Source organism: Lycium barbarum, chromosome 12 (assembly GCF_019175385.1).
Source record: "Lycium barbarum isolate Lr01 chromosome 12, ASM1917538v2, whole genome shotgun sequence".
Classification (NCBI taxonomy): Eukaryota; Viridiplantae; Streptophyta; class Magnoliopsida; order Solanales; family Solanaceae; genus Lycium; species Lycium barbarum.
Window position 1 is genome coordinate 38,812,946 of NC_083348.1, and position 15,187 is coordinate 38,828,132.

The window sequence follows — 15,187 nt, forward strand, 5'->3', positions numbered from 1 at the left end:
TGTAATTTGAATTGAGGTGATTTTGAAAATCATTTTTTTGGCAACTTACCTAAATTACCAATTGTCATCCTATATTCTAACATTCACATGCGTTTCACTAATATATGAGTTTAATTACATAATACAACAACTTAAACAAATAAATAAATGAGGTAAAAAAGGGAGAAGGTATTTCTTTACTAATGGGCTACCGCACCCATTAGGCTATTTTCACCCATAGCTGGGCGTTCAAATACATTAGCTTCCCTTGCTATTTTATCCAGACCCGATCATAGGTAGAATTGGGCTTGGCCCAATTTGAAGTATCAATGCAAAGACCCCAAACCAGGAGAGAAGTTTACATGAAAGGGATGAGAATTAGTATCTGACTATAAATATTTATTAATTATTACACTAATTTAAATTACTAAGCTATCTAAATTGTATCACAAATGCTAGAAAAAGGTTTAAACAAAACTGTACACGCACAGGCCCAAACCTGTGCTTAAAATAAAAAAATCGTGGAGGTTTGGGCTTAACTACACTAAGTCCAAACTCTTAATAATAAGATAGGCCCAAGGTCAAAATTTTAAAAATGAAACTGTCCATTAATTGAATATACATAATTTCCCCTCGATATACCATAATATGCATACTCATAGAGATGATAAGAATGACATATGAGAGAAAGCTTTTACTTTCTTCATCCCGATGTCGCACAAGATTCAAGGGGTTTCTACGAACCCCAGACATGGCAGGTGTTGACACCCAATTTTGTCCCTCATTTATTTAATTTTATTCACTCGGGCGTCTAAATTTACTGACGAGCTAAATATTTTATTTTTAATATCGCTACTTTTATTTTCAACATTACGAGTATTACTTTATCACAAATTTTTTAAGTGGTTCGTCATCGTTTCATTTTTTGGGTTTGGAACTCGTTAAATTAATTAAAAGACAGCACTCTATTAAATCCTTTATTTCTTACATATTAATTATAATTACCATAGTAAATGTTGTACTAGTTATTAAATTAGAAGCCCCAAAAATAATTAAATAGAGGAGGAAAGATCAATAATTTTCAGCCAAATTAATGGTCCAAAAATACAAATACAATAATCAGCCCACAATTTTATTCCCTAGCCCACTATTTTAATCCAATACCCGGTCCAGCCCAACATTCGACCCGGTCCAACCCATTTCCCCTTTACCCTTTAGTCCAACCCACTATTTTAGGGTTCGTCCACCCTAAAATAGGACATATCGGGTTCTTCCACCCTAAAATAGGATACATCGGGTTCGTCCACCCTAAAATAGGACATATTGGGTCCTTCCACCCTAAAATAAGAATTCACATTTTTATCTTGAATTTTACAGGATTGGCGTCGAGTCTCCGAAGACAACCGGGGGCATCATTCGACTATACAGTCTCATATGCATAAGCCAGACGGCTGCACTATGACTTTACTCTCTACTTTATCATTCACTTTACCAACTCTAATGATTTTACCTTGAACTTTAAAGGAATTATCATTAAACCTCCGTAGACAATCGGAGATATATCATCAAGTCCCCGAAGACAACCGGAGATATATCATCGAGTCCCCGAAAACAACCGGAGACATCACATGGCTACACAGCCTCACCTGCATAAGCCAAACGGCTACCCACTTACTTGACTCTATACTTTATCGCTTTATTTCATCATCTACTTTACCTACTTTAACGACTTTACCTTAAATTCCGCAGATATCATTTATCATCGAGTCCCGGAAGACAGCCGGAGGCCTCATTATCATTTAAAGTCTTCAAATACAACTGGAGATATTCAGCATAAACATCGCGCATTCATTCAAGTCCTGGAAGACAACCAGAGACAACATTTGGCCACACTGCTTCATTAAAAGCCACACGGCTTCATCCTCATTCCCACACTCATATTTACTATCATTTTACACTCTTTATAATTTTACACTTCCAACTTTACTACTAATTTTGACATGAATTTCAGTTTTGGCAAAAAGTAGAACCTGCAGAGACGCAACATAACGTGGAACTTTATCTTACGCAGTGAACTGGGGAAAATTTGCTGAAGAGGAATATCAAACTCACAAGCAAGGGTCACGGATCTACTCTCGAACTCGACTCCGCCTACGTCCACAAACATGTGATACGTAGGTTATCCAAAAAATTTCTTTCATATCCACCGCTAAAACTCTACTCAATCAACTCTTGTCGCAATCTCGTATCCTTTTCTACATCCCCCAGCGTCTCCATAATTCAACACTGGGGCATTTTTTTGAGAATTTACATCGTGTCTAGTAGAGTCCTACTTAAAGGTGTGTTGCGCGCCACATTTATAATTAGGAGGCTATAAGCATATGTTCAATTTTTGAACGTTCTCGTCACCTGTCCACAACCCTTGCAAAGTTACAAATCCATAAATAACGTTCTCTCAACAGGTTCGACCATAATTCCTTCTGCCCTCATAATATTTTTCGCCAATTCTCCTAACCCATATTTTATCAAGTTCGTATTGGTTGGCCGGAACAAAATTGGCTACTACGTCAACTTCTTCGCCCGAAGACTCTTACATCGTCTCCGGTCGAAGAGGGGCATCTGTTGACACCCAATTTTGTCCCTCATTTATTTAATTTTATTCACTCGGGCGTCTAAATTTACTGACGAGCTAAATACTTTATTTTTAATATCGCTACTTTTATTTTCAACATTACGAGTATTACTTTATCACAAATTTTTTAAGTGGTTCGTCATCGTTTCATTTTTTGGGTTTGGAACTCGTTAAATTAATTAAAAGACAACACTCTATTAAATCCTTTATTTCTTACATATTAATTACTAATTACCATAGTAAATGTTGTACTAGTTATTAAATTAGAAGCCCAAAAAATAATTAAATAGAGGAGGAAAGATCAATAATTTTCAGCCAAATTAATGGTCCAAAAATACAAATACAATAATCAGCCCACAATTTTATTCCCCAGCCCACTATTTTAATCCAATACCCGGTCCAGCCCAACATTCGACCCGGTCCAACCCATTTCCCCTTTACCCTTTAACCTAATTCCTCTCCTTCTCTTTCTCACCTCACCCGCTGTCTCCTTTCTCTCCTCTCTCACGTTCCTCATCTCTCCTCTGTCCTCACGTTCGCCCACTTCTACCACGCTTGCTCCACACTCCTCTGTTCCCCACGTTCTCTGCCACCTCCACACACGCCTGTCCCCCGCTCCCGTCTCTCTCCTACGCTCCCTTTTCTCTTCTCTTAAACCCTAATCGCAGTCCTATAAATAACCCGAATTAGGAATAGAATGGGGGGGGGGGGGATTTTTTTGAACGAGCAAGAAACGGGATCAAGATCGAGAAACAAAATCTTGAATCCCAAAACTCCTCCAACGTTCGAGTCTCCAACAAGTTTTGACCAGATTTCGATTTTTCTAAAAGTCTTGGATTTTCTTTTAGTTCTTTTCAAAAATCTGGCGAACCCTTTTTCTTTTCTTAAATCAGAAAATGATTAAGTTTATGAGTTTTGTGTTGAAAAGTTAAGTTTTCACAATTCAATCAACTGTCGTCACCGCTCGGCAAAAGAACTTTAATTACAACAAAGACATTTTAATTTTGCCATTCGAGCTTCGAATCTGTCCATTCGAGAGAGTAGATTCGAGGCTTCGACGTTCCGTTCACTGCACACAAAAAAGGCATGACTATCGCATGTGAGTCCGAGGGACTCATTTCTTCCACGTTTGGTGTTGGGCTAAAAGCCCAACGTGACCTCCTTCCTGTACAGCCCCTGCCCGCAGCCGAAAAAAAAAATAGAAAACAAAATATCTGGGCCAAAGCCCAATAGACAGGAACAATATTCAGCAACAACATATGAAAACGATTCTGGGCCGAAGCCCAATAGCAAATAGAGTGCAGCAGTTTCCAGAAAATGGGTTGAACCCATTTAATCATCTTTACTCCTTTATTTGCACCTTTGACTTGTATTATTTGACTAACATTTTTTTCTTATTTTGTTTTTTCCTTAGCTAGAATGAACCTTAGTGACATTAAGGGATTTAGTTTAGTAATGGGTAGTTAATTCCATAAATTACATTCTCTTCTATTTATGTTCTAAACTATTTATAGTATCAATAATATTTATTTATTAGAATAATTGATTTTCAAAAAACAGCATGACTACATATTTTGGCTAAAGGAATCATAATTCATGCTTACTATCTTACAAGTTTAAAACGTCACAAAGTTTACACTAACGTTAGCTTATTCTAAGAAATGAAAGGCAAACAAGTTTCAATGGATAATTTTTCCACTTTAGTTCCTTTCCAACACTTGAAATACATGTTTGTCTAAAACAAACTTTAAAACTTTTATTAAATAACTCTTTTAAATTTTAGTCATTTTCTCCAAATACATATAAACATTACATGTCCCGCTTGTTTTTTAGTTTATTTTAACTAAACTCTTTTATGCAACTATTATTTTCCACAAGTTTTACTTTAAATAACTTTAGCAATACTTACAAGATATTTTCTTATATTTAAATATTTACATCTACATTTTTAGCCTATTTAAATTTTAGTCCGGTCGGTTAACCATTGTTAATGGGTCTTAAAGGGTGCCTAATACCTTCCCTTTAGACTAATTGAACCCTTACCTAGAATCTTAAGTTTCGCAGACCTTACACAGAGTTAACTTTAAACATAACTTTAATAAACTTTAGGTGTCCTAATTCACCATAAGTAATTAGGTGGCGACTCCTTAAAACAAAATAAATAGGAATCACCAATATGTTGTACTCCTAAATTAACCCGGGTTAAAATGGGGTATAACAACAGGCATTGGGGAAAGCTCAAGCTTGATCCCTAAATGCTATTCCCACTTCTCTATTAGCATATTTAATTGCAACATACATAGGAGATCATACATATACAACTAATAAACCAAACAGACCCTTAATTAATAACACAGAAACTAAGTATATCAATAATATACAATGGGTTGCAGTTTGTAGTAGAAAGGACTTAGTTTCAAAACAAGGCTCACAAATATAGCATTATATTACTCAGTTAAAAAAAAAAAAAAGATTTCCAGGTTCTGCAGATACAATAGTGCACATTGTCACACTATATCAATATTTAAACAGGTGATTGTAATTGATCTAGGTAGCTAAGTATATACAACTTTTAAAGAGAGCAAAACCAATTTGCCATTTATTACTAGGTCACATTTAGTCAAAATGAATCATCAAATCTAAAGGGGAAAAAGCCAGTCAAGACTAGTAATATTCTTCTCAAAAATCTTTTTTAAAAGAAAAAAGTAAATTCAGAAAGTCTGTAACAGATTTGTCTACCATCCTCCCACATAAACCAACTACCCAGATTTAAACTAAGTATCTTTAGGTAAAATAGTCCTCTGAATGCTAACTGAATAGAATGATACCCAAACAGACAACCAATCTATTCCACTTAAACTCCAATTAGTTTACCTATCTAACCAATGAATCATCAAGGTCTACTAGTTATAATTTAACCAAACCAATTCCTAGATATATAGGTTACTCTCCAGTTAATCATAGATAACATTAAAATAAAAATTAAGTACTCAAGATGTGTTCTAAACTTAACTGATTCCTTTAGCCATTAAGCATGGAAAAAACTCCTTTTTTAAAGACCCTTATCTTTAGTTAAGGCAAAATAAATCTCAACAGATCATAGCAAACTGGGTATAAACTCAAATGAATCCAGATTCAATCTTAAATCACAAAAGGATAGAACAGGTTATTAATCTTTGTAAATTTTGACTTAATATAATTCCAGATTCACTCTTACTATTTATGTTTCAAGTCTGGATATCATTCCTAATTATAAGTAAATTCTTCCTAAAAAATGAATGAAGGCAATGTTCTAGACTCAAACTATCCCTTCATACAACATCCCAACTTACTACTTATCCTCATTTAGTCACATTTTTCAAAGAGGATTTCTAATTCTTAATTAATTTATTTCAAAGACAAGTAAAGACAGTGTTGTATATGTAACTAAGCTCTTCATATTTTCATACTTATCATTCTCATTTTTAAGCAAATTTGAACTAGGTGCTCCCTTTAAAACTTGATTCAAAACTGTCCAAATAATATTTAAAACACAAGATTGTTTAAACACATATGAGAAATACAACTGCAGTTTAGATCAAGGTTCCTATTTAGAGAGAAACAACTTATCTTGAATTCACAGGCCTTTATAAATAGGATCTTTTAAAAGTTCATCAGATTCCCAACTAATTCATAGCAACTAAAGTCTCATGTTTGACTCATCACATACCCCAATTTATGAAAAATGATGGGAAACCCATATTAATGTTACTTATAGTCGAACAGAATCACCAGGGTTGGCAAATAATAAAGCAGACTCAGTCTATAGATTACAGTCTACAATTCTCCATTTTTATTATAAAATCAAATAGAAAAGTTTCAAGATATCTTAGAATTTTACTAAGTCCTAAAGTCACATGAACACTGATACATCAAATAATATTTACCAGAAACTAGTTAAAGAAATCAGTTTACAGATCCCCAGACCAAATAATAAATGCAAGTAGCTTCATATATTTCTAATCTAGTGATAATAGACAAATCTAAATTTCCTCTAAAATAACAGTAAAATAAGACAACAAAACATTAACTAAATAAACTCTAACACATAATCATTTAATCTAAAAAAAAAAGTATATGCAATAAAATTAAAGACAAAGAGAGATTGTTACCTTTATTTTGTGCAGCCTAATCAAGATTAAACTTGGAGAAACCGACTCAATCGCCAAAGCTCAAATCAAGCAAAACACAGCCACACACAAGCTCTTTAAGATTTTAAAACTAAACTTAACTCAGAAAAAACTTAAAGGTTTCGAGATTATGTCAAAACCCTAATTCTTTTTCGAGTTCTTTTGCAAAATAAACCTATTTCACGGATTTTTGCATGATTTTTCCATGTCTAAAACTGTGAAATGATGCATGTATTTATAGCACTCAAAAAATAAAAATAAAAACCCTAATTTCTCAATGTGGGATGACCCTCAAAATTGAGGTTCCCTCCTCACATCTTCATTGTAGGGCTAGGATTATCCTAAAAAAATATCAATGGATATAAGCAAGTCAAATAGAACCCAATCCGTAGGGTATAACCCAAACCAATCAACTTTCGAGATTTCAAATGAGTGCAAACAAAGATCTTCAGACTTTTGCCCGTTGTATTGGCAAAATAATGTAAAAGAAATCAAAAGAAATCATATAGTACCTTGTTTGGGTAAAGTTTAGGAAGAACAATAAATACTTTGCCATTCTTGGCCACACAACACCGTGTAATGACCCGTTTCGTCGTTACTGTGAATTTCGAAGGAAGACGACAACTATGGCTCCTTAATAGTGTCTCCACCAAGTCATATCCTAGAAACCTTTTAAATCAAACCGAGATCGTTGTACGCATCGCGTAAGGAATAGAAACGTGAGCGACCAGACCTAACTTGACTGCCATAGCGGTTGTATTGACGCTACAGCGGTGACGCTGTAGCGGTGTACTAACCGCCATAGCGGTAAGTGCACATGACCTCACACCCGCCATACCGGCATATTAGCTGCCCTAGCCGTACCGCTGTAGCGGTAAACTTAACGTTGCGGCGGTATCGCAAAGTGAATTTCCCTATTTAAGGGTTCATTTCGGGAATTGTCCCATTTTTTCAAAACCCTAAATCCCAGCCGCCTAGTTCGGTGGGAAAGCTAAGAAATGAGAGTTTTAGTCCTAATAAATCCTTCTAACACCCTCCAACCCTCCTTCCACCTAAGAAATTACTCCTAAACATATTCACCTAGAGAATCATCAAGTGGGTGTTTCAAGTAACATAGAGTTGGAAGAGTGATGAGGTAGCAACATTTCCCCCTAAATTCTCTCTAAGCCGCCTCCCATGTTCTTCACAAAAAATGAGCTAATAACCTAGATCTCTAAACTCCTTGTCCTTTAAAAATAGATTCTTGCATGGATCTTGGAAATGGGTTCTTCTTAAATATAAGCTTGAAAATGGGAAAATCTCTTAGCATAGGTATAGAAGAAAACTAGAGGTGGGTTAAGACCCCCAAACCTCCTTATTAATTCAAATCTCTTATGAAGGATTCAAGAGGAAAGTATTAATCTTGGGTAACATGGTTGTCTCCAAACTATTTCATACGAATTGCGATGTGGCGATTGATTGAAAGAATCAATGGATGTTCGTGGCACCGGCTCAGCCATGAGGTAGGTTATGGCTTCCCTTTGGTAGACTCCGGTTAGTTTCCCGTATCGTTGTGATAGAAGGAACGGAGAATGCATGTGTAGGAAATTGGAGATTTGGGATGGAAGTCTAGGTTGGTATTGTTGTGTGACTGTTTGTTCGGGCTTGTGGCCTGTAGATTCTTTAGGTATTAATGTGGTTTTTCTTGATTATCGGTGGATTTATGTGACTTGGGAGTAGCGGACGGAACCTATTTGTTTCTAATGATGAAAACTTCATATAATACGTGTTTAATTGAGTTATGCTATTTATGGTGAGTCTAACCGCTAAACGAGAGGATAAAATGCACCCACAGTTGCGATTGGGTCCTAAATCAGATGTGATGGACAACTTCGATTGTGGAGTGAGATCCTGGTTCTGAACTAATAGGCTAAGGTAAGGAAGTGGTATGGCGTGTATCAACTGATTGATCTGATGTGTGTGTTGGGACTAGGCACCTCGTTATGTGTACCTTAAATTATTCTATTGTCCTGACTTGATGTCATGAGTAAATAGTAGATATTGAATTCTATTTTATCGTCTTGATTGGGATAGAATTGACATACCCGTTGTTGGTATTTGTACTTGTATATATTGTTGGTATACCCGCTGTTGGTATGGTGATGTGATACGTTGTTGGATGTATCATTTTAACCATTTGACGAATCAGATAGAAACAACAGCTTAACCAACCAACAATAGTATAAAAACAAGCCCAACGAGGGCAAGAACCACTCAAGGCACTACTAAAAAATCAACTACCATTACCACAAGCGAGGAAGCTAAATAGTTCCACATCCAAAACAAATTATCCAGACATTATCCATAAACCAGGCCAACCAAAAACCAAAAACAAAATTATCCGAAAGGAAGGAGGCAAACCAACAAAAGTTTGTCCAGACATAAAGGCCCTACACGGGCAACCGAGCACAAAAGGGGAGGAGGGGGAGATCTCTAGGCTGTCTGCATGCTAGTCGCACCATCATCCTCGGAGTCACCACCACTAACATCTTCTGGTCCGCCCTGATCGCCATCCTCTCGGAGGCCACTCTCAAAGGAGTACTACTCGGAGGCATCATCATCCTTCACTGGCAGCGGCACACTGGGGTACATGTTACTCTACATTCCCATAGTAACCCTCTAAGACCTGATGCTAAGCTTGTCGCGCGCCTTGTTCTTCATCCTCTCCCTGTAAAAATTAGTGCGAAGCTTACTATGAGTTTTAGCCAGATTAGTGTAGGTAGTCCAGAGTCCGATGAGTGACTCACCCATCTGCGTTTGGGTGTCAAAATACCCCTTTATCTCCTGCTGGGTGGGTAGCTGGTAGCACCATCTGATGAACTAGAACCGCCAGAAGGCATGGGCATCCCCAGGGACATGGTCCCAGCTCCGCTTCCCCCTTCGACTGCATCATCTACCTTCCTCCTCTTCCGGCTGACAATCGTGGTCCCGTGACCCTTCGCCTTCAATGAATGGAAAGGGGCATAAAGCTGGCCCAATCGTCAGCATCCTCCTCTGGGACCTTAGCTTTCTGGCACAAGAATGTGATCAAAGAGGGGAACATCAAGCTTCTCCCACCCTTATCCGCAAACCTTTACGACTCCACAATGACTTGCGCCCCCACATTTACAGGTATGTCGGCAAGGATGCAAGCAATAACAAGGGAACGGGCATAGGAAACATCATGGGTGTTTAAGAAAGGATGGACCCAGCGGCTAACAAAGTGTACCCATCTCTTGGCCTCAGCAGCAAAACGGTCACTATATATCACTCCCCTACCACGAGCCTAGGGAACCTTTGCAATATCACTCGCCTGTACCAACTGGGTGGCCAACCACATAAAATCCTTCTCCGCCGCCTTCTCCTCACAGGGCTCCACGGGATAGTCATCCAGTCGGTAAATCTGATTGATAGCCCTTGACTCCACTTTCACGGGAGTCCCCCTTATTATAATCACCGGGATAGGGGCATCCCAGTCAACCGAAGGCAAAATAGCATAGAATTCCCTTACCTAAGACTCATTGCAATCTCCCAGCTTTTGGACCAAGCGAGTCCACTTGGTTGACACCAACCTGTTCCAGAAATTCGGAGCCCGCATTTCTACATTTGTCATGTCAAATACCCGCTCCAATAATAAAGGAATGGACCTCAGGCTCAGATGTATCCGTTTACTCTGGCGAGTGGAGAGTTTGTCGTAAACGAGCACTTCTTCGTGTTAGGGCACTGCCCCTTGGATTTGAGGTGCTTGTTCCTCATTTTCAGCTATTGTGCCTGTAAGGAAATTTAAAGCGTGTCAATTCTTAAGCCCTATATGTTGCATGTCATTCTAGCAAGAATCAACGCAAAAAAATTGAGTGAAAGAGTGCCTGGCAGCGAACTGCACAGTTGCAGAATCTGCGATAATCGCTACAATGACCTGCAGACTGCCATAGCGGTACCGCTATGGCGGAAAGAAGATCGCCACAGTGGTCACCAGAGATTCTATGATGCACCGCCACAGCGGCCAACTGAGCGCTACAGCGGTGCCGCTGTAGCGGTTAGTGAACCGCTTTAGCGGTATCACCTTACCAGACAGCAACCCTAAATTTCTAGATTTGAAACCCCACTTTTGGATCAAAAACTTGTTTTGAAGCAAGTATCTGGGAGAAAATCAATATGCATGAAGTTTAAAACCCATTGGGATGCTAGTCTAACAACAAACTAGCCCAAATTTTAAGAAAAACCCTAGAATCTATTTCAAGAATTTTTCTTTACTATGCTCAAGTTTTGCGGCTCAAATCTGTGTCATAATCACGCTAAGTGCGAAGAAAAGGCTATCCTAACGATTAACTAGTTCAGATTACTTCAAAAACCCGTTCAAATTGTGTGTTTACCTAAATTTCAAAAACCCAACTTGTGGTACCGAAAAATCCCATCCCTTAAGTTGTTATTCAGAGTGCAGTGTTGTTGATTAACTATGGAGCAAGGGGGAAACAAAATTTTACCTGATCTTGTAGTAAAGTAGTGAATGGAGATGGATTCTTTGCTTTGGCTCTTCTCCTTCTCTTTTGTTTCTTTTGGGTAAGAGAAAGTGGGTGTTTGGGGAGGCTGATTAGTTTTAAGTAGTGAGAGTGGGTAGTTGGTAGAGTTTTAATGTGATTAGGAGTGAAGTGGGAGTAGGAGTTTTGAGGAATATTGAGGGGTTTTTCGAATGGGTTAGGTGGATAATGAAGTAAAAGGGGACTGATGTCCCTTAATATTCTGCCAGCGGGACAGCCATGGCGGTAGAGGGACCATTATGGGTGGTGCCCTAGGTTGCTTGGGTGACCGTCCTAGAGGTAGTAAAACTGTTGTGGCGGTACCGTCCTAGTGGTAATATAGCCGCTATGGCAGTCTCCAATTCCGTTCGTGAAGTTCTTAATACGTTGGGGTATACGCAAGCCTTACATCTCGTAGTGGATCTCTTACAAATCACCCTGGCATTTCAATTCCCCTTGTCTTGATACCGTGCGGAGCTTTTGGGATTCAACTAAGTTTGAACCTTCTCGGATTTTTAATACGAGTTACGAAAAACACTAATGATAACGGGTACAGAGGGGGGTACTTAAAGCCGGAATGCCATGATAACCAGGCGATTCCATTGAGTTATGTCTAAGAAGCGCTAAGTCACAAAGGGTTCCCCGACTACGCTATTCGCCCTGTTCCATCCTGTTAGACTCAAAATACTAGGGTAAGATGGTACTAGTAAGTCCTAGATACTACACGCGTCACCCGTCAGCGTTGGTTCGTTCCTTTACCATTCGGGGACGAACGGTTGTTCAATTGGTATCTGATGTAACGACCCATTTCGTCGTTACTGTGAATTTCGAAGGTAGACGACAACTATGGCTCCTTAATAGTGTCTCCACCGAGTCATATCCTAGAAACCTTTTAAATCAAACCAAGATCATTTTACGCATCGCGTAAGGAATAGAAACGTGGGTGACCAGACCTAACTTGAGCGTCGTAGCAGTTGTATTGAAGCTACATCAGTGATGCTGTAGCGATGTACTAACTGCAATAGCGGTAAGTGCACATGACCTCACAACCGCCATAACAACATATTAGCCGCCCTAGCGGTACGGTTGTAGCAGTAAACTTACTGTTGGGGCAATATCGCACAGTGAAATTCCCTATTTAAGGGATCATTTCGGGAATTGTCCTATTTTTTCAAAACCCTAAATCCCAGCCGCCTAGTTTGGTGGGAAAGCTAAGAAATGAGAGTTTTAGTCCTAATAAATCCTTCTAACACCCTCGAACCCTCCTTCCACCTAAGAAATTACTCCTTAACATATTCACCTAGAGAACCATCAAGTGAGTGTTTCAAGTAACCTAGAGTTGGAAGAGTGATGAGGTAGCAACATTTCCTCCTAAATTCTCTCTAAGCCACCTCCCATGTTCTTCACAAAAAATGAGCTAATAACCTAGATCTCTACACTCCTTGTCCTTTAAAAATAGATTCTTACATGGATCTTGGAAATGGGTTTTTCTTAAATATAAGCTTGAAAATGGGAAAATCTCTTAGCATGGGAGAAAACTAGAGGTGGGTTAAGACCCCCAAACCTCCCTACTAATCCAAATCTCTTATGAAGGATTCGAGCGAAAAGTATTAATCTTGGGTAACATGGTTGTCTCCAAAATATTTCATGTGGATTGCGATGTGGCGATCGATTGAAAGAATCAATGGATGTTCGTGGCACCGGCTCGGCCATGAGGTAGGGTATCGCTTCCCGTTGGTAGACTCCGGTTAGTTTCCCGTATCATTGTGATAAAAGGAATGGAGAATCCATGTGTAGGAAATTGGAGATTTAGGATAGAAGTCTAGGTTGGTATTGTTGTGTGACTGTTTGTTCGGGCTTGTGGCCTATAGATTCTTTAGGTATTAATGTGGTTTTCCTTGATTATCGGTGGATTTATGTGACTTGGGAGTAACGGACGGAACCTATTTGTGTCTAATGATGAAAACTTCCTATAATACGTGTTTAATTGAGTTATGTTATTTATGGTGAGTCTAACCGTTAAACGAGGGGATAAAATATACCCACGGTTTCTATTCGGTTCTAAATTAGTTGTGATGGATAACTTCGAGTGTGGAGTGAGATCCTGGTTCTGAACTAATAAGCTGAGGTAAGGAAGTGGTATGGCGTGTATCAACTGATTAATCTGATATGTGTGTTGGGACTAGACACCCCGTTATGTGTACCTTAAATTGTTCTATTGTCCTGACTTGATGTCATGAGTAATTGGTAGATATTGAATTCTTTTTTATCGTCTTGATTGGGATAGAATTGACATACCCGTTGTTGGTATTTGTACTTCGATATATTGTTGGCATACCCGTTGTTGGTATTGTGATGTGATACGTTTTTGGCGTATCCCATTGTGGTTTACTTGTTATATTGAACTTGATCGAGTTACATATGCATTGCATGCATTCTCTCATATTCATGATGCATGGCCGAGACCCAATGATGATCCGGTATCGTTGATTAAGCGAAACTGATATTTTGATATACTCTTTACTTGAGTGATTGTGAAATGGCCGATGTCCAAAGATCCATTTTGGAATCGTTGATTGTATGAAACTGATAGTTGATAAACTCTTTTACTTTAGTGAATGTGAGAAGGCCGATGTCCGAGGTTCAATTTCGAAATCGTTGATTGTGTGAAACTGATATTTGACATATTTTTTTACTTGACTGACTCTGAGATGGCCGATGTCGGATGATCTATTCTGGCATCGTTGTTGCATGGCCGATTCCGATGATATCCTGAAATCGTTGTTAGTGCATGGACTCCGCGGGTCCCCCAGGGTGGTGCAGGTGAGATTCCCCCTATGGGCAAAGATCTGGGGTCCCATCTGTCTGTTGGGAAAAGATCCGGGGTCCCGTCTGTCTATTGGGCAAAGATCCGAGATGGGTGGCACTTAGAATTCCCGAGTCACGCTGGGTTGTGCTACCGAGACGTCGATATTTCCGTCCGGAGTACATGTGTACACCTCATTTGCATGGCATGGCATTGCATTGCATTCATACCATTATTGCACTGCATTGTATTATGACTTGCTTGAGATATGTGATGATTGGATTGGATCGGATATACCCAAATTTGACATATTCGGGTTCGATGCTTTACTTAGGTAATGATGGGTGTTTGGGTCTGGATTCGTTGTTGTACTTGATAAAGTAGCTATAGGTCGTCCGGAATCTTATCTATGTGTTCAGTCTTTATGTGTCGTAGAATAATGGGTGTCCTAGTGATGAGTTGACCACTAGGTTAAAACGAATGATTAAATGATATGGCAGTGGCGAGATTGTTATGGGTCTGACTGGTGAGTATTGGAGTGAGGTTAATGATAAAAAGAGGTATTGTTGTATATTGTGGGGTAGATAGATGTATGAATTGGTAGAGTTGTTATCATGTTTGTCTGTGAATTCTTTACTGATATGTGTTACTAACCATTGTCGGCCTATGATACTTACTCAGTACGTGTGGTTTGTACTGATATTACACTTGCTACACTCTTTTGGGGTGTAGATTGTTTCAGGTGGTTAATCGACGTATATACGAAATTACACGGTGCTTGTCTAGAAGGCCTCCTCACATTTCCTTCCGGGAATGGAGGTTGAGTCTTAGAACATAGTGGGATTCCGGAATTACTTAGTCGCTCTTGTATTAGTCTAGACCAGGTCATGGGAAATTGTATCGGGTCTGTAATCTTGTATTGTTGTAATCATGTAAACATTGGAGTTAATGAATATATTACAAAGTTCTGCTGTTATTCCTAATTATTTGTCAGTTAAATGAATTGTTGTTTTATTGATGTGATTATAAAATGAGAAGGGTTCGCCTACCGAGGTGGGAAAAGGCA